This window comes from Balaenoptera musculus, chromosome 11 (genome assembly GCF_009873245.2).
Source record: "Balaenoptera musculus isolate JJ_BM4_2016_0621 chromosome 11, mBalMus1.pri.v3, whole genome shotgun sequence".
NCBI classification, from domain to species: Eukaryota; Metazoa; Chordata; class Mammalia; order Artiodactyla; family Balaenopteridae; genus Balaenoptera; species Balaenoptera musculus.
The window spans coordinates 78,960,755-78,985,520 of record NC_045795.1 but is presented as its reverse complement, the minus strand read 5'-3'; the positions used below and the strand labels follow the sequence as shown (position 1 = coordinate 78,985,520).

General features: G+C 40.1%; 1 long non-coding RNA gene across 1 annotated transcript in view; it reads right to left on the bottom strand.

The window, feature by feature from the left end:
* LOC118903391 overlaps window positions 1-24,766 on the bottom strand; it is a 247,347-nt gene that overhangs the window by 59,669 nt on the left and 162,912 nt on the right. Inside the window, exon 2 of the long non-coding RNA XR_005021807.1 lies at window positions 13,721-13,814. This is a non-coding gene — a long non-coding RNA (uncharacterized LOC118903391). The remainder of the gene's footprint in view (window positions 1-13,720; window positions 13,815-24,766) is intronic.

Genomic DNA, 24,766 nt, shown 5'->3' with positions numbered 1-24,766 from the left:
ATGATTTCTTTCCTTCTACTGACTTGGGTTTTCTTTGTTCTTCTTTCTCTAGTTGCTTTAGGTGTAGGGTTAGATTGTTTATTTGAGATTTTATTTGTTTCTTGAGGTAAGATTGAATTGCTATAGACTTCCCTCTTAGAACTGCTTTTGCTGCATCCCATAGGTGTTGGGTCATCATGTTTTCATTGTCATTTTTTTCTATGTATTTTTTTATTTCTTCTTTGATTTCTTCAGTGATCTCTTGGTTATTTAGTAGAGCACTGTTTAGCCTCCATGTATTTGTGGTTTTTACAGTTTTTTTCCTGTAATTGATTTCCAGTCTAATAACATTGTGGTCAGAAAAGATGCTTGATACAATTTCAGTTTTCTTAAATTTTCTGAGGCTTGATTTGTGACCAAAGATGTGATCTGTCCTGGAGAATGTTCTGTGTGCACTTGAGAAGAAAGTGTATTCTGCCACTTTTGGGTGGAATGTCCTATAAATATCAATTAAATCTGTCTGGTCTATTGTGTCATTTAAAGCTGTGTTTCCTTATTAATTTTCTGTCTGGATGATCTGTCCATTGGTGTAAGTGGGGTGTTAAAGTCCCACGCTATTATTGTGTTACTGTTGATTTCCCCTTTCTTGGTTGTTAGCATTTGCCTTATGTTTTGAGGTGTTCCTGTGTTGGGTGCATAAACATTTATAGTTGTTATATCTTCTTGGATTGATCCCTTGATTATCCCTGCTAGTCCAGTGGTTCGGACTCGGAGCTCCCACCGCTGGACTTTGGCTCAACCCCTGGCTCCTGAACCAAGATCCCACAATCTGCGTGGGGTGGCAAAAAAAAAAAAAAAGAAAGAAAGCAGAACAATAAAGAGTAAAAAATAAAATTAGACTAGGAAATTAACATATGTTAGAAAGAATATAAATATAAAAATATAGATGAAACAACAACCAGAAGGTAAAACAGAATCACAATAGTAAAAATGAGGAAAAAAAAAAAAAAAGCAGAAAAGGCCTTGGCTGTGGGAGGCGGGGCTTAGGCAGGGGCCAGGTTTAGGCAGTGGGCGAGGCCTATGCTTATTATCCACAGAGCTGGAAAAGGCCCTGGTGGGGGGTTGGGGGGAGGGCTTAGGCTCAACTCAACAGAAGGGGCCCAGGCTGCCTCTGGTCTCGGAGGGCGGGGGACCCGGCCTGGGAGCCCAGCAGGCTTCCCCAGCCCGAGTGGGCAGGGCAAATGCCCTCCGCTCCTCTCCTGCTCCTCTGGTCCTGGAGGGCCCCTCCCATCTCCCTCTCCTGTTCTCCCCTGGCCTGCGTCCTATGCCCCCAGGACCAGTGTGGCCCAGAGTGGGCCTCTGAGTGCATAGGACCTGTCCTGAGAGCCAGGAGGGCTTCCCGGGCTGATTGGGCAGGGGAAATGCTAGGCATGCTCCCCCCGATCTGAGCCCCTGAGGGTCCCTCCAGGCATGGGAACCCCTCCCCCATCCCAACCCCACCCCTCAGTGGCACTGGTCCTGTCAGGCCTCCACTTCTCCTCCCCACTCAGTCCCCCCACATCCTACGCAGTCGCTTGGGGTTCCTCCTGTCTCCTTGGGCATCGAGGTCCCCCTCCAGCGTCCGGCAGGCACCCTAGTTGTGGGGAGATGCGAATTCCACATCTTCCCATGCTGCCATCTCGACTCCCCATTTGTGTCATATTTTAGATTCCCCACGTAACTGATATCATATGGTATTTGTTTTTCTTTTTCTGACTTTGCTTAATATTATAATCTCTAGGTCCATCAATGTAGCTTAAAATGGCATTATTTCATTCTTTTTGTGGCTGAGTAGTGTTCCATTATATATATGTGTACCACATCTCCTTTATGCATTCATCTGTCCGTGGACATTTAGGTTGTTTCCGTGTATTGGCTATTGTAAATAGTGCTGCTGTGAGCATGGGGGTTCATGTATCTTTTCAAATTATAGTTTTGTCAGGATATATGCCCAGGAGTGGGATTGATGGATCATATGGTAGTTCTATTTTTAGTTTTTTGAGGTACTTCCATACTGTTCTCCATAGTGACTGCGCCAATTTACATTCCCACCAACAGTGTAGGAGGGTTAAAAGTCTACTTATTGATTAGGCCACTGTTATTTTGAGTCTCCACTACCCGTAACAAACCTAATCCTTATTGAAATTGAAGTTACTTCTAACCTGAATAAACAGTAGTTCAGAGTAAAACTTAACTTGATTTTAGAGAAATAGTGTCATATTATTGGGTGGGCCAAAAGGTTCGTTCAGTTTTTTCCGTAAGATGGCTCTAGTAGCACCTAGGTGTTTTTAACTTCATTTGAAACAATTTTGTTGGATTTTATGTGACACCTGTCATATCAGCGTGCATTTAAAAAAGACTTATCAAAATTGGTGAATTTTTGTATAGCCACTTTAATATTGTAGGTAGGAGAGAAAGCAACATTTTCGGCATATTATGCTTATTTCAAGAAAGGTAAAAATGCAACTGAAACGCAAAAAAGGATTTGTGCAGTATATGGAGAAGGTGCTATGACTAATCGAACGTGTCAAAAGTGGTTTGCAAAAGTTTTCTGCTGGAGTTTTCTCAGTGGACAATGCTCCACGGTCGGGTAGACCAGTTGAAGTTGATAGCAATCAAATCGAGCCATTCACTGAGAATGGTCAGCAGTATACCATGTGGGAGATAGCCGACATACTCAAAATATCCAAATCAAGCGTTGAAAATCATTTGCACTAGCTTGGTTATGTGAATCACTTTGATGTTTGGAATCCACATAAGTTAAGCAAAAAAAACCTTCTTGACTGTATTTCCGCATGTGATTCTCTACTTAAACGTAATGAAAACATTCCTTTTTTGAAATAAATTGTGACGGGCGATGAGAAGTGGATACTGTACAATAATGTGGAACGGAAGAGATCGTGGGGCAAGCAAAGTGAACCACCACCAACCACACCAAAAGCCGGTCTTCATCCAAAGAAGGTGATGTTGTGTATATGGTGGGATTGGAAGGGAGTCCTCTGTTATGAGCTCCTTCTGGAAAACCAAACGATTAATTCCAACAAGTACTGCTCCCAATTAGAGCAACTGAAAGCATCACTCAACAAAAAGCGTCAGAATTAGTCAACAAAAAACACATAATCTTCCGTTAGGATAACGCAAGACCGCATGTTTCTTTGATGACCAGGCAAAAACTGTTACAGCTTGGCTGGGAAGTTCTGATTCATCTGCCATATTCACCAGACATTGCAACTTCGGATTTCCATTTATTTTGGTCTTTTCAAAATTCTCTTAATGGAAAAAATTTCCATTCCCTGGAAGACTGTAAAAGGCACCTGGAACAGTTCTTTGCTCAAAAAGATAAAAAGTTTTGGGAAGATGGAATTATTCAATTGCCTGAAAAATGGCAGAAGGTAGTGGAACAAAAAATGAATACGTTTTTCAATAAGTTCTTGGTGTAGGACTTCCCTGGTGGTCCATTGGTAAAGAATCCGCCTTACAATGCAGGTGACGTGGGTTGGATCCCTGCTCGGGGAACTGAGATCCCACATGCTGCGGGGCGACTAAGCCCATGCACCACAACTACTGAGCTCACACACGTCAACTAGAGAGAGAAAACCTGCACACCACAACTAGAGAGAAGCCCACATGCCACAACAGAAGGATCCTGCATGCCTGAACGAAGATCCCGCATACCGCAACTAAGACCCAATGCAGCCAAAAATAAATAAAATAAATAAATAATATTAAAAAAATAATAAAGTCCTTGGTGAAAATGAAAAAAGTGTCTTTTTACTTAAAAGCCAAAGACACTTTTTGGCCAACCCAATATTTTTGCACAGCAAATTTTGGGGTGTAATACTTACTCCTGCTCTACTGAATTTGTAAGAAGATACAGTTATCCTGGTGATGTTCTCAATATTTTCAAAATTTTGGTGTACATATGAGTCACCTGAGGGCTCATTAAAATAAAGATCGCTGGGATCTACCCAGAATTTAATGCAGCAAGTTTGGGGTGGGAGTGAGAATTACATTTCTAACAAGTTCCCACGAGATGCTAATTCTGCTGGTCAGGGACCACACTTTTGAGGGCCACTGTTCTAGACTAATTCTCCAACTAGCTAAGGTAAAGGACAAGTTTTATTTTATTTTGTCTTATTTTAATATTCACCCTGTCCTAGACTGATGCTTTTGTAAAGTACAATGAAAATCATTTACTAGAAGTATGAAATAATAAAAAGGTATAAAAATACAAGCCTCATTTTTAAAAATTATTATTTGGATTCAACACTTGTAGAGACATAAAATTACTCTGCCAGTTCCTATAAAAATGTCTCATTGCTGCCTCTCGATGTCTGTACTTACCTCGTGGACTGGCTACTGGAGGTTCACAGATAAGCCTGATCCATGGCCCACTACAGCACTCCTAGCCTGATCGAGTAGCCTGGGACTAGGGGCACTTTGTATGCTTCCTGTCTGAGAAATTTCTGCAGTAGAATCCAAAGACTCCAAGCCTAGGCCAGTATCTCCTATCCTCTCTAAGAAAGTTAACAGTCTTTTTTTTTTTTTGGCCATGTGATGGTTCAGTGGTATAGAAGGCTTCCTAGCATTGCTTCAAGTAGAGCATTATCAAGGAGCTTCCACTGACAAACTCTTAAAAAGAAGTTAACAGCAAACAATTCATCATCATCATATCTTCCTTCTCTACTATAGGATGTGACCCCCCCTTTAAAAACACTATTTCTCAATAGCTGTCAACCTATTTTTAGCACTTACTATGTGCTAGGAACAATGATAAATTGTTTATAACTAACATATGTGTTTTATATGCATTATATTTAAATTCTCAACAACCCCACAAGGCAGGTGCAGTCATTACCCCCACTTTCAGTGAGGAAAAAACAAAACAATGAGGCCCAGGAAAGTGAGATAACTTGCATGAGATCATACATTGGGAAGTGGGCAGTTAAACCAAGTCCATGCTTTTGACAACCAGGTTTTATTCCTCATTTCACCCCAGATCTTTCCCTGCAGAAGTGCAGGCCAGATCAAGATACCAGCTTTATGCAAAGCATTCTAGAGGCACCAGGAGACCCAGGTTAAGTCCGGACTCTGCCTCTAAGTAGTTGAGGGCCTAGGAGAAGTCATTTTCCTCTTTGAGCATCACTGAGTTGTCATCCATAATTTGCTTCAAGAACTAATGTTCCTTGAGGGGTTAACAGACATTCTATGAAAAATGTGTTTGGGGTCAAATAAATTTAGGAAAACTTGAATAAAATATTACCCTCTTTGAGATTCACATTGCTGGCAAATTAAAGACTCTGAAAGGTTTTATGGTGGAATGGTTCTGATTTTATTTAATGTAGCCTTTCCCAAAAGTCTTTGAATAGAGAAACCTATTTTTATACAACTAATATCTTAATAACAGAGGTTATTCCTGGAACACAGTTCTGGAAACAATACCCTCGTTTTTCCTGTCCCCAAATTCTGTGAGTCTATGACTGGTATAGAAATAGAAATAGATACAGAATGGTATAGCAATAGAAATGGTATAGAATAGATATAGAATAGTATAGAAATAGAAAAAGAGTGTCAATAGTAGTAACAAAACCAATAAGACCTAAACCTAATGATAGTCAGTGCTCTCATTAGCTGTGCACCGGATGGATTAGAAACCCAGATACTGTTCTGCGCACTTCACGTATATTAGTTCATTTAATCCTTATTATAACCCTATTATAATAATTGTAAACACTGTTATCCCCATTTTACAACTGAGGAGACTGAGGCCCTGAAAAGAGCAGTTAGAGGTCTCTCAAACTAAACCATTTCTCAGAGACTCAGATTTTCCTGCACGCCCTAAGGAGAGTATCAAGAAAAGAAATAGAAGCGAGCCCATTGCTATTTTTTATTTTTTTGCCTAGTGTGCTTCATTTGCATATCAAAAGCCCTGTAATGTGGCTGTAATCTGCCCTGCTTAATGTTTCTGACTTTCTTTTACTCTCCTATCGAGCATGGTTCACAGTCATTACCCTCTTGATCAAGTTACAGACAAAAGCAGCCTTCAAATTAGGTCTATTAAGATTTGTTTTTAATGAGGAGATAATTCCTCTAACAGCACAAGCCAGATTCAGCTGGGGTATGATTACACAATCAGGCTGTCTTGCAGAAAGGAAAAGAAAAGCAGACTTTTGCCTCTTCCTCGAATGATTTCAGCCAGTCTTGATTCACTTGATGCCACTTAAAATCACAGAGCAAATGTAATATCTGGGACTTGTGAGTAATGAAATAATAACATAGCCCGTGCTCTGCTAGGACAGTGGGAAAGTTTCTATTTCAAGGATTGGAACTTCTTAGAAGGCAAATGTCTAGATTCGTGGTATTGGAAATCAGAGGAGGGAAGATAAATGCTTTCTTTCTACGAGTCTAAGCTCTCTTGCTTTGTTGAATTCACTTGTGAGCCCTCTTTGTCTTTCAGGAATGAATACCCTGTAAGACTTTAAGTAAAATGATTTGTTAACTAACCCCAACCTTTGGAGATCTTTCTGCATGCTTTTTATTTTTATTAAAATTATCTTCAGCACATTTACTTTCTAAAATGTTCTCCAACAAAATCATCTCTAGATATATTTATATCCTTTGCATACTCATAAGTCTTGGGTTAAGAAATCTTTATCTGTACTTTATTAATTACCTCAACCAATCATTTCTTTATATGTAAAATCCACCTAATACATCCATTCATCTGAAACTGTTTTACAATAATATGTGACAAGGACAATGAACTTGGGCCATCACGGACTCAGTATTCTGCAATATTGGTCCAAAGGCTCTTTCATCTCTCACTGCAGCACTACCATGAAGAGGTGTGATAAGCCTCCTTAAGGATTTAAAGTTGTTGGGCAACTTTAAATTGTTAAAGTTGTTCGCCCCAATTGAACTTAGCATGACTGACAAGGAATAAATAGCTCTCGACAGCAGGCAGGGGATATAAAAGAATATTTTAGCAAGAACAATAGCTACTAACACTACATATGACTCTACATGTAGAACAGGATCCAGTCAAATGATTTATTTGTTCTGTATTAACACAGCAGAAACCAGTTTGTAGCATTTGGGAGCTGAGTGAATGAATCATGAGAAATGAAATGGCCAAAATCAGGAAGCCAAGGTCTAACTTAATCTTGAGTATCATCACCTGCCATTCCTACCTGACACCTGCACACACTCTCAGACTCACCCCTATGACTCAGCGTGGTCACTTGTACAAAGAAAGTCTTCAATTAACGTGGTCTCCTTTCAGTGCTGTAAATACCCCAGTTTTTTCCCCAATTACAGTCCTTTTCATACACTATTCTTGATTTCTAAAATGCTCTTTACCCAAACATTTTATTGGTCCTTTCTCCCATTCTTTTCTTTCTTAGCTCAAATAAATCACCCGAGGAGCTTTCCCTGAGCACACTTTCTAAAGCACGTCTACCCAAACTCTGTTTTTCTCCATCTCTTCTCCTTGTTTATCTTCCAACATAACTCCTATTTGATTTATAGTTTTATTATTTTTGAACCTGTATTCCTTATCACTGTGTACGATCTTTGAGAGTAGAGAAAAATGTCCATTTCGTCCACTGCTATATTGCCTACCCATAGAAAATAGATGAAATGATGAAATGATATTTATGTTTGTTTGCTCAGAAGAATGGATTTTCTTGCTCATTTCTCATTGTTCATTTTGATTTTCATTTCCTAATATAAATGTCCCTCACTGGAGGCAAAAGTTGAGATTTATGTCTATCCCAATTCCATCCTTTAATAAATTCCTTCATCTTCCTTCCCTTGTACATTTTGAATGTGATTTTACCTAGTGCCTCTCAATGAGTGTTAGAGGTAAAGATGTTGGAGAACTCTCTCCTTGGAGACTTCACTTCATATTTCTCCCAGATGAACTTACTTCCTCACAAAAGGGCTCTTTGTCTTTTGAATTTAACCGGCTCTTTGTTTGGGCTGGTATCCAGCAGCCCAGGAGTAAAATGTCAGTGCTCTCTATTTAATCAGTGTTTTATTCTTGGCTTGTATTTCAACAGGGGGGATGAAACAGCAATTTGAATGTTGCTGATATATTTTTTGACCCTTTTAAATTCCCGATCTATATTATGTGAATCTCAATAATTTCTAATTTATTTTCAATCTGTACAAATTCCTTGGAGAAATGTGCTATTCTTTTGCTAAAAGACATAACAGCTGTGCTGACACTATACCAAAACCAAGACTAATCCTCACCCAACCAAAGAGGTCATTTTATGACATTCAGCTTTTTTTTCTTTCTCATCATAACTGCCAAACTTTGTATTGTCTGTTTGTAGAGCAGTGGTTCTCCATGTTCCTTTTCTGGAATACTAATCTATAGTGATATTTTGCTCCCCATCCCCCAAATAGTTTCAGCAAGCCAGGAGTTTGAGAAACCAAGTATTAGCATATTAACAGTTCTGAGACCTGTTAGAAAATCAACTGCTTTAGTTTGGTTTACCTTTTAGCGGTTTGTCAGTGTATTTGACCATAGCGATGGTACACAAACAGCAGTCCCAGACCACCTGGGAATTTGTGAGAAATGCAACATCTCGGGCCCCGTCCCAGAACTACAGACTCCCAGGCCCTAGAACAGAGAGGAGGCTGAGCAATCTGTGATTTCTCAAGCCCTCCAAGTAAACTTGACATTTGCTCGACGTGCGAACCACTGGACCATGGAGGTCTTGTATTGGGACCACCTTCTAATGTCCTGAAGGTATGTATTCAGAACACCAGGGAAACTATTCAGTAGGTCTGGGGTGTGGCCTGAGAGTCTGCATTTCTCACAGGTTCCCAGGTGACGTTGATGCTGCAGATCTGCAAAGTATTCTTTGAGTAGCAAGGCCACAAGACACTTCCGAAAGAGCTAGAGCAGGCATGGCTGACATGCATGGGGAAGAATATTTGGATAGGTTCTTACAGTGGAAATTATGGGCAAAGTGTCTCCTGTCGCCCATCTGACCAGCCCTCCTCCAGCCATCCATGAACCTCTGTTGGAAGATAAATAGAAATGGCAGCATGATGCTCTTCACCTGGCTACCTACCGCACCAGGTTTGCGAAGACAGACACATGGCAGAGGAAGAGGTGAGAGCAGAGATCCTTGAGCATGGGAATTTTTCTTGAACTTATAAGTAAACCATGAATAAGCTCTGTGGTCCTGGAAAGCTTAGATAACCACCATGAAACTCAATTTTCTCACCAGTTGGAAATATTAATAGCACCTGTGTTAGTAGTGGTAATGAGAGTATGCCATGCTCGTAAAATGCTTACACTGTGGCATAGAGTAAGTACTTAATAAGTGATCATGATGATGATGATATGATGATGGTTATGATGGTGGCCCCACATGAAATGGAAACATCCTGAAGTCAGCCTCATAATTTGATGGAAAAAAGAATGTGGAAGCGAAGATCAGGTCATTGTATTTTCCCTCCATGACTAGGGAATGCAAACTATATATTTTCACTTTGATTCTCTCCTCACAGCTCCAAGTGTCTAAACCACCTACCTAGAAATCCACCATTATTAATTCTGGGGTTTGTGAGTAGTGGAATTGCTGCTGATCTTGATTTCCTTCTTTCTAGTATGACTGGGATAAAAGTAGTCTTGTATAAGGTTTAAAACCTTCCCGCATCTCAGAATATTCCAAGGAAGATTTAGTATTTGCCTGAGATCTAGGACTTTGGTTGTGTGGATCTAGGCAATGGGTAAGGCAGCCACGTGGTAAGAGTCTACCTGGATCTAGACGGGAAAGGCTGGAGAACCACTTGGGGAGAACTAAGTCACCGGACACTAAAGTATGAACAGGGAGAGGGAGAAGAGACAAGCAAGCCAGCACACTTGCGGCCGAGCTTGAGAGAGAAGAGACATTGTGAAAGAGCAACTGTTTAGATGAGAGAAATGAATAGATGGTTGAAGAGGGATGACTTTGATTATAAAAAATAGGAAGATCATTTCAGGGGTCATGAACTACATTTCCTGTCCCCATATCTCTTAGGAAAGTTTTGGTAGAGAGCTAAATTTATTTTCATCGATTTTTGGATGTCAGACTTGTGACTCTGTTGACTGTGACACCAGGTTGAGACTGACTTGGAGGTAATTTGGTATTACTTAAGTAACATGTTTGGTATTACTTAAGTAACATGAGGTAATTTGGTATTACTTAAGTAACATGTTTCCATATTTATTAATAATAAATAAGTATTTATTATTGATTCATTGATGGTCGGAAAGAATAATACCTCTCTCTGGCTCTCTTTCTCTCTCTCTCTCTCTCTCTCTCTCTCTGTGTCTCTCTCCCCCCTGACCCTGGCCTCTGATTCTTTCTTAGTAAAGAAACTATCTCGAAATTTTGAACACCAAGACTTGTCTCAATTAGTGATTCTCAATTGGGGCTATTTTGGGACATGTGACAAGCTCTGAAGACGATGTTGGTTATCACAGTTGGGCTTGTGTTACTGGCATCTACTGGGTAGAGGCCAGGGGCGCTGCTAAGCATCCTACAATCACAGCTTAGCCCCCGCCATAACAAAGAATTGTCTGGTGTAAATGTTAACAGCGCCAAGGTTGAAAAACTCTTGTCTAAATTATTAGAAACTTTCCTTCCTCAATTCCAACTTCCAGTGTGTGATTTGAATAGTTCCTCTGATTATAATTTACATGCTTCCAATAATAATAATTCTAGGGGAAAGCCATTCTATATAGCACACAAGAAAATGAACGATTCTTTAGGAACTTCCATCTTATTATCTGTCAAAGGAAATATCCTTAATAAACTACAAATTTTCTCTCTGGAGACTCCTACTATGATAATAGATTCAGTTAACCAATAAATAAAATGTTCAATTCTGCAACAATTACTTTTGAGATTTTCTTGCCAGTAACAAAATGTATGATGACTTTTAACTGATTTGCATCGCTAGTGATTTCCATGAAACCGCCATCTTGGAGGAGCTGTTGCCAGGTGTTTGAAGAGGCAGTGAGGCCAAATGGAGAGGGCCTTGTCTGGTCCTCCTGAACTTAGTTCTAGGTCCAGCTGTGACACCAGCCATGTCATGACCTTGGGCAATCTGCAACACTTCTCTAAAACTTGAAAGCGTCTTCTGCAAAATTAGTAGGAATTGGATTAAGTTCCCTTTAAGGTCTTTTCTGGTTCACTCTGAACTCTGATTGAGATTCTTTTCCTCCATGAGAAATAATGCCTTTTAGTTGACCTTTGAAGGAGAGTTAAATGAGTTCAGGTCAGCCTCAGGCTCAACGAAGTGTTTGTGTTATTTCTAAAAAAAATAAGGAGAGTAAGGAGGAGAATATGGCAAGTTGCCACGGTTAAAGCGAATATGTCTAAATGGAAATTTAGCATTTTTCCCTACTAAGACGAATCTGTATCCAAACAGAATTTGAAAAATAGTTAAAAAAAAAGTCGATTCCCACAGAAAACAATGAATCAAAATGAACATCTGTTAGAGGTTTTTTTTCAAGTCAGGCCAATACCATATTAAACCACGGCCGGTCCTTGCTCACCACCCTTAGTCTCTCTCTTTCAAAAATAAGTAAAATAAAATATTTTTTTAAAAAACAACATAAAAACAATTTGCATTGACTTCACTGTAACAGAATGTAAACCAAAACACATCTTTGAAGTTCCCGGCACAGATGGCAGGTCCCAGCTCTCCCATGGTAGATGCTAAGCAGAAAAGTGACTGAGCCACAGGAAGTTGAAGAGACCACAAATATCTAACACCATAGAAATGGCCCAGAACTGCCACTGACAAACATGAGATGTATTAAACCGATGCGTCTCTCTGAAGCAGTCCATTCCTGGGCCTTCTGAAGGAAGCCCTTCTTTTAATTTGAACTTGTCTGTAGATGCTTACATTGTCAGCACTAGGACATGCTCTCCTGAGCCCCGTGTTTTAGTGGGAGAGATGAGTTTGTGCTGCTTTGTTGATATCTACCACCTGGTTCCCATGGTGACTTGTAGCAGGCTTTTGTAAGAAAGCTTCCTGAAGTCTGGAGTCATGGTGAGCAAACTTTTTTGACCTCAACACATAGAAATACATTTTACATCATTACCCAGTACAAATGTGTGTGCGCACACACACATATACACACACACACAAAGTTCCCCAAAGTACCATAGATTCTCTGATATCTCTTGTGTTTGGGCCTATATACCAGTTCCTTCTGCTCCACTTTCTTGTTCTGTTACTTGTCTAGATGATGCCTACTTGTCACTCAGGCTGAGAAATGTACCCTACACTGGGTTTCATGTCTTTGGTCCCTTTACAACAATAACACAAGCTATATAAGCACATACGGAAAAGGTGAGAAAACCATGAAAGAACTGAATCTTAAATGGCCTGATTTATCTCAGAGCATCACAGAATTTTTAAGCAAAAGGGCACCATAAAAATGATTAAGAGCAGCAGTTGCCAACTAATGTTCCTTATATATCAGTGAAGGCCACAATTTGTTCCTAAGTACTGTGGTTCAATATTATAGAAAGCTCAGGGGAAAACTGTCCACTTATTTTTTGATTAAGACTGCATAAGCAGGGGCTTCCCTGGTGGCGCAGTGGTTGAGAATCTGCCTGCCAATGCAGGGGACACGGGTTCGAGCCCTGGTCTGGGAAGATCCCACGTGCCGCGGAGCAGCTGGGCCCGTGAGCCACAATTACTGAGCCTGCACGTCTGGAGCCTGTGCTCCGCAACAAGAGAGGCCGCGATAGTGAGAGGCCCACGCACCGCGATGAAGAGTGGCCCCCGCTTGCCACAACTAGAGAAAGCCCTAGCACAGAAATGAAGACCCAACGCAGCCAAAAATAAATAAATAAACAAATACTTAAAAAAAAAAAAGACTGCATAAGCAAATAAAATCCCAAGGTTTTTATATGACTTTGATTATAAAAAATAGGAAGATCATTGATTGTTACTTCAACAAGTGTTGTTTGCTTTTTTTCTTTTAATTTTTTAAATTTATTTTTGGCTACATTGGGTCTTCATTGCAGTGTGCAGCCTTCTCATTGCAGTGACCTATCTTGTTGTGGAGCACAGGCTCTAGGCACGCGGGCTTCAGTAGTTGTGGCTCACGGGCTCTAGAGCGCAGGCTCAGTAGTTGTTGCGCACGGGCTTAATTGCTCTGTGGCATGTGCGATCTTCCGGAACCGGGGCTTGAACCCGTGTTCCCTGCATTGGCAGGCGGATTCTTATCCACTGTGCCACCAGGGAAGTCCCTGTTTGCTTTTTTTAAAAAGTCTCTCAAATTGTGGGAGAACTAATTTTTTAAAGTTCTTGGTGGTCTAGGCCTTTTTGGAGAGTCACTGATTTAGCCCAATCCCTTAAATTTTACAAATCTGGAAACTGAACTCCAGAGAGGGTAAGTGACCTTCCAAAGCCCATCCAGCATATAAAGGCACACTTAGGATGAATGATCACATCCTAAAACACAGAATTTCCCTCTAAAGGCATAGATAGTTTATCTCATCAATATGTTAAGGAGATAATGCATAATCCAGAATCTCTGTCAACAGTCGAGTATAACGCTCCAGCAAACATAAATCAAGATCTGTTGTATTCAAAACTGTGCAAGATTCATCAGAAACCACAAAGATGAGTTCTACACAGTCCTTGACTTCAAGACCTTAGACTGAATAGCACTTACCTTCATTCTCTTGTTTAACCCTCACAACAGTTCTGTTGGGGTAAATGCCACATTATTCCCATTTTGTAGATGAGAAAGTCCTGTTGCTGGTAACCTGCAAAACAGTGATTCAGAGTCTGATGTCTATTGCTGCCATATATTGCACAGGTATTTTAAGAATTCAGAGAAAGAAAAGATTAATTCTGGTTGGGAGATTTGTGTAAGGCTTCTTGGAGAATGTGGAATTTTTAAAATTAAAGTATGGTTGATTTAGGATGTTTTGTTACTTTCAGGTGTACAGCAAAGTGATTCAGTTATTCAGATTCTTATATATATATATATATATATTCTTTTTCAGAATCCTACCCATATAGGTTATGACAAGGTATTGAATATAGTTACCTGTGCTATACAGTAAATCCTTGTTGTTTATCTGTTTTATATATAGTAATTTGTATCTGTTAGTCCCAAGCTCCTAATTTATCGCTACCCCCTTTCCTCTTTGGTAACCATAAGTTTGTTTCCTATGTCTGTGAGTCTTTTTCTGTTTTGTAAATAAGTTCATTTGTATCATTTTTTAAGGAGGATCTGGAATTTGAAGCATGTGATAGATTTCAGTAAAAAGAAATTCCACAAAAAGACTGTCCAAGGCAGAGGGAACCAAAGAGCAAGAGAAGAAAAATGAAAAGAAAATTCTAGACCGAGTACATGGAGGATAGTCAGGTTATAGAGGACCTTGAATGCCATTGCAGGACTTCAGCGATTCCCAAGAGGTGTTCCACAGAGCACAGTGTCTGAAGGCTGTTAATGGGGGTTAAACATGGTGTTGGATGACCAAACAGGTCTGGGAAATACTGGATTAAAAAGGTTCGACAGATTCTTTACTGTAGAACTGCCCAGAGTCTTGAATAGGCTAATGTAAATTATGAACATCCAAGAAGAGGATAAAATTCACAGCATTTCCCAGATTTATTCGATCACAGAATATCCATTTTATCATTTTTTTTCCTTTCTTAAAAAGCAGCTGACAGATTACTGAACCTTAGGAACATTGACCTGACGGTAGTGGGAAAGGCTTCCTAAGAGGGAAGATGAGATGGAGATGAGACCAGATAGGAGGCCAGGGTAAGAATCATGATTACCTGTAGGTAAAGGTGAGTCCTTGACCTGGGAATAAAAATTCACAAATCAATGTATACTCCAAAACAAATTGGAAACTACTAAGTAACATTGGACACAGATGGAGTTTTAGATGGCTTTAAGGAATTATGATTCATTTTATATGCTATAATAGCAATGTGGTTATTGCTTTAAAAAACCTTTATATGTTAGATACATACTGAAATATTTATGGATGAAATTATTTACTTTAAAAGAATACAGTTTTTAGAAAGGATTAGATGAAACCAGAATGGCAAGATGTTAGGTTTGATGAATTATATTCTTTTCTTGGCTTTTGTGTATGTTTGCATATTTCCATCATAAAAAGTTAAAAATAAAATCAATGTGAGAGACATTGAAAAGGGATATTCTGCACCATCTTAGGTTGGGTTCCCTGAGAAACTGGCTCAGAGGTGGAGATTTGCATGCAGGGCTCTTGAGAGTAAACCCTGTGGCAGATTGCAGAAAGTTGAACTGGGCTCAAGGAGATGCTGAAATGCACTTTAGTCACAAGGCAGGTCTCAGTAGCTCCCAGCTGGAATGGCCCCTCAGGTCACGTGATGTCAGGGGACCATGGCTTTCTGCACCTCTCCCTGCCCTCCCATCCACATACACAAATTGACCTGTCTTTGGATTGTGAGCTGTCTCCAGAGAATAGGCATAACCTAGGACAAGACACTATTTGTATCACCTCACACCAGTCAGAATGGCCATCATCAAAAAGTCTACAGACAATAAATGCTGGAGGGATATGGAGAAAAGGGAACCCTCCTACACTGTTGGTGGGAATGTAAATTGGTACAGACACTATGGAGAACAGAATGGAGGTTCCTGAAAAAACTAAAAATAGAACTACCATATGATCCAGCAATCCCACTCCTAGGCATATACCCGGAGAAAACCATAATTCAAAAAGATACATGCACCCCAATATTCATTGCAGCACTATTTACAATAGGCAGGACATGGAAGCAACCTAAGTGTCTATCAACAGAGGAATGGATAAAGAAGGTGCTGTACATATATACAATGGAATATTACTCAACCATAAAAAAAGAACGAAATAATGCCATTCGCAGCAACATGGATGGACCTAGAGATTATCATACTGAATGAAGTAAGTCAGGCAGAGAAAGACAGATATCATAGGATATCATTCATATGTGGAATCTAATTTTTAAAAAAATGATATAAACTTATTTACAAAACAGAAACAGACTCACAGATTTCTAAAATAAACTTACGGTTACCAAAGGGGAAAGGTGGGGAGGGAGGGATAAATTAGGAGTTTGGGATTAACATATACACACTACTGTATATAAATTAGCTAACAAGGACCTACTGTATGGGACAGGGAACTCTACTCAATATTCTGTAATAACCTATATGGGAAAAGAATCTGAAAAAAGAATTAATATATGTATATGTATAACTGAATCACTTTGCTGTACACCTGAAACACAACATTGTAAATCAACTATACTCCAATAAATTTTTTTAAAAAAAAGACACTATTTGGCTGACAATTCCCAGAGAGAGGGACTCCAATAGGTGCTGAGCTTTCAGCAGTTGAGGTAATAAGAATCTCAGTCCTCATCCAGGAAATCTGGGCAGCTTACCCTGGCACCCATCACACTCTCCATTTCTTTGTCCTTCAACATTTACAACGATGACATGTTTCTCCCATGTCGCGTGCAATTGATGATTGTGTCTGTGTTCTGTTTTGTTGGCTATTATGAAAGAGTGGTGTATTTGCATAAAGAGGGCATGTGTTGACAAGAAATAGATCTATTGCTTTAAATTCATCTTGCAAGTGGTTTTCATTGAAATAGCAGGAAACTAATGTCGTTTTAAAACTTTATTAAAATCATCTGGATATACTCAGCCTAATAAAAACAGAGTACACGGCTGCTGGACTTCCTGTAGCTTTAGATATGGAGCAAAAAGAGGCTTAAGTGATATCCTACATTTGAAATTGTGTAGAAAGATATGTTATTGGCCTAAGAAAATACGTCCCTTATGAGGCAGATTCACAACTAGCATCCCTGCTGCATTTCTGTTTGCATGACTTTTAGTGTCTTTTTAGTGTCCTACTTGGCCTCTTCGTTCTCTGTGTGTTTATATACATCAGTGCTGTTTTACTGAGGCTGCTTGCTTGTCTTGTTCAGTCTAAGAGATTTCACTTCTCCACTTAAGAAAGGTCAATTCTGAAGTGAACCTTTAGAAAGAGCTGTATCACCCTAAGCTTCAGAATCATTTTGATTTTCTCTTCCAAAGAGGCAAGTTGACCCTTCATCATAATTGAATTCTATTTAATCTAGCTATTTTCATGATTAATTACAAATGGGAACTCTGGTTGGGATGGGGCAGCCATGTTTAATGAGGTCACTCAGGTGGCCAGGCCACTTTCTAGGGCATTGTGCTCTTTTTTTTTTTTTTTATAAATTAATTAATTTATATATTTTTGGCTGTGTTGGGTGTTCGTTTCTGTGCGAGGGCTTTCTCTAGTTGTGGCGAGCGGGAGCCACTCTTCATCGCGGTGCGCGGGCCTCTCATCGTCACAGCCTCTCTTGTTGTGGAGCACAGGCTCCAGACGCGCAGGCTCAGCAGTTGTGGTTCACGGGCCCAGTTGCTCCGCGGCATGTGGGATCTTCCCGGACCAGGGCACGAACCCGTGTCCCCTGCATTGGCAGGCAGACTCCCAACCACTGCGCCACCAGGGAAGCCCCATTGTGCTCTTTTACTAACTTTTGGCAAAAAAGCGTCAAATAACTTGCGCCCTGTTGTTGAGTTATTTTAGAAAAAATGCCACCAGTGTTCATTAAGGATGTAAATGCCTATAAATTCACATAAACACATGCCTTCCCCCTATCCAAATCCATCATGCAACCGCGATTACATTTGATTCTAGGGCTTTGAAATGCAGAGGAAAACACTGAACGCTGTGAGGTAAAACTCTTCTGCAATGGGGAACTAGAATGAAGTCTTGAATAGCGTTACTCCAGCCAACATACACAAGCTTAACATTATTTTTTGAACCTATGGCCATGTGCATTAAAGATGAATATTTTGCCTGTGAAAAATTAAGGTCCCAGAGCCCTTGCAACCATTGTTTCTTTGTGAAATCGAGTATGCAAAATGTCTTTTAAAAAGGCAACCTTCAGGTGAATAGATTGCTTCTCCTCTTTCGGTTTGTGCTACTAGTTGGAAAGGCCCCTAAAGGAGCATTAAGCAAATGAGCCAACAGTTATAAAAGAGCCTGAGACCAGAGTCACAGAAACCTGGAGATGGATGGAACCAGTGAGCAAGACCCATTTTCGTCCTTGTGTGAAAAAAATAAAATGTCTCTTTCTCCTCTTTCATTTTCTTGATCTTTTAAAAATGTAAAGGCTCATTGCTTTTTTTTGTTGGTTAACAGATCGAGGTTTAAACAAAGAAGGCTCCTTTGGAAGGCCCAAGTAAGAAGTGCCAAGCTGAAGAGGACGGAGCTGGCCTGGGAGCTCTGTGAGTTATCAGGTAAATGTTATGTCTGGAGTAGAAACTAAGATAACCAAGCCTCGAGGGGCCTTGGATCAATTTAATTTTGATAAATGACCAGTTTGGTAAATATTATTTACATTACTCCACAAGTCAGGTCTGTTTCTGTTCCATTCAAGTTTGAACAACCCACATCATCGGCTGTGGAAATAGCTTCTCAAGTAATCCCCACGGGCCAGCTTTCCCCACTGTTAACTCACAATTAGAAGGATAATTAGTAATGAGGGTGCTTGGCTTTTGAACTAAAAATGAAAACATGAGCTAACAGCTCAGTAATCTAGATTTGAAGCAATTCTTGAACCACGAGACCTCCATATTCCCAACAGTCTACAAAGATGGTGGTATTACTTTTAAACTTTTGTATCTGCTTTTAAAAAATGACATTCTTAAATATTACAGGATTTAAAAAGAAAAAAAAATTTCAAGCATAGTCCTATCCCTTTAACACGCTATTTTTATTTATCTGCATTTTCCTCCACTCTTTATCTATATGTTATACGTTTATTGAGTCATTCACTCCTTCATTCTGCAAGTGTTTATTAAGCACTTAATATGTATCAGTTAGTGGTTTAGGCCAGAGATCAACAAATATTTTCTGTATTGAGCCACACAGTAATAAATTTAGGTTTTGAGGGCCACCCAGTCTCTGTCACAACTACTCAAGTCAGGTGTTGTAGGGCAAAAGTGGCCAAAGACAATATGTAAACAAATAGGTCTGGTGGTGTTCCAATAAAACTTTATTTACAAAAAGGGCAGTAAGTCGTATTTGGCCAGCTGGCCACAGTTTGCCAAACTCTGCCATAAGACGATGGTGTCCAAGAGACCAACAAAATAGACAAAGTCCCATTGAAAAGACACTGTAATTGGGGGAGGCAAATAATAAATAGCAAACAAATGCTTTCAGTGAATAAATGGTACAGTGAAGGAAACTATCCCATATTTTACTTAATCCTTCCTCTGTTTTGTGTATTTAGCTAAATCTTATTGATGAGCATACAAATGAAGGAAACAAAGAAATCAAGGTGTCCATCTGATAATAAACTTTTTCTAAATCCTTTGTTTCTGCTTTGGGCAGACAGGAATTTTAGGTTAGGAAAAATTCACGCACGGGCAAGGAAGGTGAACGTAAAGAGTGTTTGCCTCGTGGTAAGAAATTTCTTTTAGCTTTAGGCACCCAGCTTTCTGGGTAGCACTGAAAATCAGGGTCTAGAAGTCTAGATTGTTCTGAAGAAAGGGAACAGACAAATGGGAACCTCATACTTCCTGCTCAGGGCCTGTGTTTTGCCACCAGGCAGCAGCCCCTCAAGATTTAGTTGATTAGGGAACAAGATAGCTCAGAGAAGGATGCTCACGTTCAAATCCATCAAGCACTGATCATAATTAGCACAGTGCATGCAAAGCACAGTACATGACCCTACATTATACGGAGGATATACTGATGAATATGACAAATCCCCTTCTTCCCAGGTGGAGACGGGCACCTGAGGGATAGGACAGATTCAAGGCCAAGGTATCAAGTGATAGTGTATATGGCAGGTCAACCCTTACTCCCCTCACGTTCAGCATAGAGGAAGGGCTTTAAACCCCATGCCCCAGGAAGGGAATGCATAGGAAATATGTATTCCATTTTCTTTCAGAAATATTTTCTCCTCCTTTGTTCTTCCCCTTGGGAAGAACAGTAACCTCTCTGGTGGATGGGATTGGAGAAGCATGGGGTACAGTGTTTTCTGTATTCTTTTTTCAGATACTGGTCATGACAACATATCTTAGGGTTTCTATGTGCCAGACACCAACACTTTCATTCTTTACTCCTTACAACAGTCCCATGAGTATTACTTTATCATTCCCATCTTCTGGATGAGGAGACTGAGTCATAGAAACTCTGAGAGACTTGCATGGCTTGCTTGGCTGATGAATGGTACAGCCGGATTTACTCACTCAAACGAACTCCAGGATCCCTGCTCTCAATTTCTCTGCTCTGTGGTTCCCCGGAGGAGCGCGAGTGTTCTGTTTACTTCTTCCATGATATAAGCATCTCTGAGTCAGGGCAAGGTTCCCAGCCTTGCTCAAACCCTCCGTGTCTCTGGATTCGAGGGCACAAGAGCAATTTTGGCTGTGCCAGATATGCAGGTTTCCTTGAGTTAGGTGTACTAATCACTAGATTTGGCAGAAGTGAGCAGAAAAGCCAATCATGTTCTTGAATTCAGCAATATAAAGCTGATATTTTCACCTCTCTTGGTTTAACTCCTGCATCTCTTTTCTCAAAATTTGGTGCCCAACTTAGAGGAAAAAGGATGATTAATTCTCATCCCAGACTCCCAACCTAAGTATGAATAATAGCGGTAGTAAAAAGTAACCAAAAACAATTATGATATAGCAGGCATTGTGCTCAGTGCTTTAGATACGTGTCATCTTTTTGTATCTTCACCACAATCCCAAACAAGTAGGTACCCCATGTTACGGAAGAGAAAAGAGGGATTAAATTTTAGGTTGTCAAATAGGTTTCTGATGAATAAATGGGTAATTAGTATTTTATTGGCTATATGACATATTAATAGGCAAACCCAACACTTGATTGCAGTGGTCTTTGACGTTAACATCAAATAATTCTGCTCTTCACAGAGTCACTCACAGTAGTTGATGTTTAATATTGTCTGAGAGCACTCAAAGGTCAAAATAATTCAGCAGTACTGGTCAAGAAATAGCAGAATGAGGGCAGGTTAAGACAGTCACTTGATAACCTCTTTCATCTGTCCACTTCTTCCCATCATTTTTGCCATTGCCCTAGACAAGCCACCATCCTTTCTCACTTGTGCTGCCAAAGAGCCCTCCTATTGTCAACCACATATATTCTTGTCCGTGTCAAATGTCTTCTCCATATGCACAAGCATGGCCTTACTACAGGTCATTCTCCTGACATTCTCCTGATGTCATAGGACATCTAATGTTTTCCAGTTTTTCTTAGAATGAAGACCAAAATTCTCAACACATCCTTCAAAACTCCGTAAAGTTTGGCCCCCAACTGCCTCTCCAGTCCCGTCTCCTCCATCTCCCACGTTTGCACTCCAGCCACACTGGTCTGGTTCCTTGGCTATCCCATACTCCTTCCTGACCTAATTTGTTGTTGTTGTTGTTCTCTCTTCCTGAAACATCCTTCCCTAACCTGGTTTTCACATCCATAAACGAACGTATCCTTCACGTTTCCACTTAAATGTTGTTTCCTCTGCATTTCTTCCCTGGCAGCCCAGAGTATTAGGTCTCCCTGTTAGAGGTCCTTAAGCTATCCTGTCCCTATACTTCTAGGACTTATCTCAGTTTATATTCATTTGGTTTTTGTAGTTACTCTTTTTTTTGTCTGACTTCATCTAAAATAAAGCTTCATGGGGGCACGATCCAAGTCTGTCTTTCTCACTGCTCTATTCTCAGTGCCAAGCACGGTGCCTGGCACATACTCACCCGGTATATGTTGTTGAATCGGTGTCACCTAATATGGTTGTGCAGCCTGTGTCCTGTCCAGCTCCAAGGGCACTATACACACAGACAGTGATATCACTGGTGCTCCCTGGAAATGTACACACAGCAACCCTATACTGAACGGAAGAATGAATAAATGAATAAGTAAATGGATGAGTAAATGAAACCTTTGGTACAGAATTGCCTTATTGAAGAAAGCTATGTTTAATGTCCAGTATTTCCTAAAAACCATAAAATCCCACGTGGTTTATATATGCCTTGCATATATGTCACACTGAAGCAGTTATTTTGGCATCTTATGTGTTACAAATGAGATCTCTTTTGCCCTTATTGGAATTCTGCATACACTTTTTCATAATCTTGAACTTGGTCCACAACCCTCCAGGTGCCAATATAAAGTCCCACTTTGGCTTTTTAATGGTACAGGGACCTCATTTTTGACTTGCAGGTGAGAAAGAGCTGAAGCTGCATTCCATTTGTGAGTTGAAGTACATTTTTAATATAGTATTTTTATTCAGTGGGGCCCCTGAGTAATATCTGCAATGTATTATAATATGTTGGTAAAATATATACAATCATCAGGGGAAGAAAAGAGTGTCATCCAAAAGAAGGTTATAGATCACGGTGCTGAGAGCCAGATTACCTGGCACGGGGGACTTCTGATAACTCAGTGTCTGTTGGAAATAATAAATCTTAGCTGTGTTACCCATATCCAAATCTTGCCACACATTTACATTCTGTTTGTGACTCCAGGCTTCCCTACAGCAGAAATTGAGCCATGGTTATTACTGATACAGTTTATTAATAAACTTAAAAAGGGTAGCAGCCTAAAAAATAAAATGGGAATTTGGGTTGGGTGAATCGTGATTTCTTAGGACCAAGAATTGCTACTTCACCCCCAATACTGCCATCATTTCACCTTGTAATTCACATCCCTGCATTCCCCAGAGGCTCTAAGCTCCACATGTCTTGAATTTGTTTTAGGATCTAACTTACCCACACCTGCCTTGCACATACAGAGTTTGCAGGTCTTGATATTCATGGGATGACTGAATGAAATTATTAAACCAAATGGTTTCATTAAACCAGACTTAAAATTCCACACTGCTTCAAAAACATCACTTCATTGGCTTTTCAAACTAAGAACAGAACATCAGCTTGGGCAAGTTTCTCACTGGGACTTAACCCATGAGATGGTAGATGCCTTGATGCATCACCCAGAACGCCTTCAGAAATGAAGGACTTACTCTCTGAACTACTGGGAGTGCAGCCAGAAGGCAACCCTTGGTTGTTTGGCCCGCTTTGGGAAAAGACTACTGAGGAGAGGTGCCTCTCTCTTCTGGGGGCGGCCTCGGCCAATAGCTGGTCAACTCCAGCTTGTAAAGGCTGGGCCCCCCCGCTCCCCTTCTGAGGCCAGTGCTGCAGAGCCGCCTCAGCTCCAGAACTTCCCATGGGGTCAGCCGAGGCCTTTCCTGAGAATACATCCCAACGTCTCCCTCTACTCCATCCTCCATGCGTTCCACTCCCGTTCACAGGTGTTGATCTCAAGACCACTCTAATAAACCTCCTCAGTTCTAGTATTTGTCCCAGAGTTAGCTTCCCACAGAGCACAACCTACAACTCATGCCTGTATGTTTCAAAGAATTAAATACAAAGGAATCAATTCAAGGACTTCCCCCCCCCCATTAGAACAATCTCATAACAAATGACATTATCATCTGAGAAAGTGACTGGGTCTTGGTAGCAGCTGCAGCAGAGGTCTGGATTCACACTGTTCATACAACAGAATCACTCTCATAGCTTGGAGTAACCGGCAGTGTGGTCCTTCAATGCATAGAATGCTGCTCCCAAAACAACACTAGGAATTTAGGAAATTATGGTGGTGGAACAAATACACACTTAATTAAGGGCAGTGTCAGAGTTCTTGCATTTTTTAAATGACCTCCAGAAAACTATTTTTCTTTAATGCCTGGTTGTTGTGTTTTCATATCTAATTCTCCAAAATGTGCACTAACAAGAAAACACTCGAAGAAATTTCCAAGATCTAGAGAATCAAAAAATCTTACATTTTCCCTAATAACTATTATAACAAATATAATTATTGACGATACTCTAGTATAATTATATTTAATAATATAACTATTGATGAGGCTCTTGTCTAGGAGTCAGCAAACTACAGATTGTCGGAGAAACCCAGCCCACCATAGGCAGAATTTGGCCACATCCATTCATTAAGAGATTGTCTCTGTTTGCTTTCACGCTACAATGGCAGAGTTGAGTAGTTGGGACAGAAACTGCGTGGCCCACAAAATCTAATATTTTTTATAATTTGGCTCTATGCAGAAAGACTACTGACTTCTGCTCTCATGTAGTAACATTTAGTGATCCCAATATAGTATTAAATGAAATAAGAAAATGTTGTTGAAGAAAAGTAACACTGTGTGTACACACACACACACACACACACACACACACACACACAGTTATCTCTGGTCATTGAGATTAGAGGTGAGTTTTTGTATTTTCTTCTTTTTGCTTTTTTGTACTTTCCACAGGAAACATGCATTGTTTTTTTAATAAGAAAAATAATAAATGCTATTCACTGTGTAATTTGTGCTTTTTCTTCAAAACCATTTAGAATTTTATTAGCTAGCTGTCTATTAAAAATAAAGTTATTTGTCTAAAGTCCGGTTAGAAAGCAGCTCTGAATGTTTGCGTACTGAAGGATTTGTTTCATAATACTACTCCATGTCTAAGGAAAATATGTAAACAATGCAGTGTAGAGAAGCTTGTCCAGCTACTGAATTAAGCATCCAGTTGGCCATGAGAAGCTTAAAAAAAAAAAAACCCACCACCAACAACCCTGGGTTATTTTGTGACAGCTGGCTCCATTTG